The sequence below is a fragment of the Gekko japonicus genome, unplaced genomic scaffold, assembly GCF_001447785.1.
Source record: "Gekko japonicus isolate JY-2015 unplaced genomic scaffold, Gekko_japonicus_V1.1 scaffold46, whole genome shotgun sequence".
Lineage (NCBI taxonomy): Eukaryota > Metazoa > Chordata > Lepidosauria > Squamata > Gekkonidae > Gekko > Gekko japonicus.
The window spans coordinates 508,361-509,338 of NW_015169173.1; the positions used below are offsets into that span (position 1 = coordinate 508,361).

The following is a 978-nucleotide window of genomic DNA, read 5'->3' on the forward strand; positions in this document are numbered from 1 at the left end:
ATCATTAATGAACAAGTTAGGAAGACACAGTTCTGGGAACTCCTTGTTGATTTTCATTTACACCCTGACTTTATCCCCAGTGGGGGATGCTTCCACGGTCTCCCCTCCTCCATTTTATCCTCACAACAGCTCCCTACGTCAGAACAAGAAGTTTGGAAGCGAGATCAGTACTCAAAGCATCAGATGGGAATCAATCATTTTATTTCACATGGCAACACACACACACATACATTAAATACTTCTTTGTTCAAAAGAACACAAAAGTCAGGCACCAACACTGTTAATTGCAGGGTGAGAGGAGGAAGCATTTGGGAACGCACTGCCTTTCCTCCAGAGTACATAGTGTCTTTCTCCCTCCTCTTTTGTCCTCACAACAATGGAGTGAGGCAGGTTTGGCTGAAGGAGAAGAGACTGGATCAAGGTCACCCACTGAGCTGCATGGATGAGTCAGCATTCGAACTCGGGTCTCCCCAGTTTAACTCCAGTATCTCTTCCCCTACACCCCATGACGTCTGGGACTCAGCTTACAATAAACGCACAGGGTATAAAGTGGCAGTGGTGAGCCTGTCCATTCACAGACATTCCAGGCAAAGTTCTGCACTACATCATGACTGTGTGGCCCACAATGGCACAGACAGACACTGAACGCCTAAACCAGTTCTTTGGCTTTGAGTAGCACCAGCTCTCCAGCCCAGTGTTAAAGAACCCATTCACATGTGCAAGTTGGTAGAATGAATGCCTGTGGAAGTGCTAGTGATGGGGGATGAGTTATGTGCAAAGACTATGGAGGAATGTTGAACACATGAGGTGGCCTTGTACCGAATCAGAAACTTTGGTCCATCAAAGCAGCTCTCCAAGGTCTCAGGTTGAGGCCTTTCACATCGCCTCCTGCCTGGTCCTTTTAACTGGAGATGCCAGGGATTGAACCTGGGACCCTCTGCGTTCAAAGCAGAGGCTCTTCCACTGAGCCACAGCCCC

General features: G+C 48.1%; 1 non-coding gene across 1 annotated transcript; it reads right to left on the reverse strand.

The window, feature by feature from the left end:
* Positions 1-906: 906 nt before the first annotated feature.
* TRNAS-UGA lies at positions 907-978 on the reverse strand. The gene has a single exon. It is a non-coding gene; the product is annotated as a tRNA-Ser (tRNA).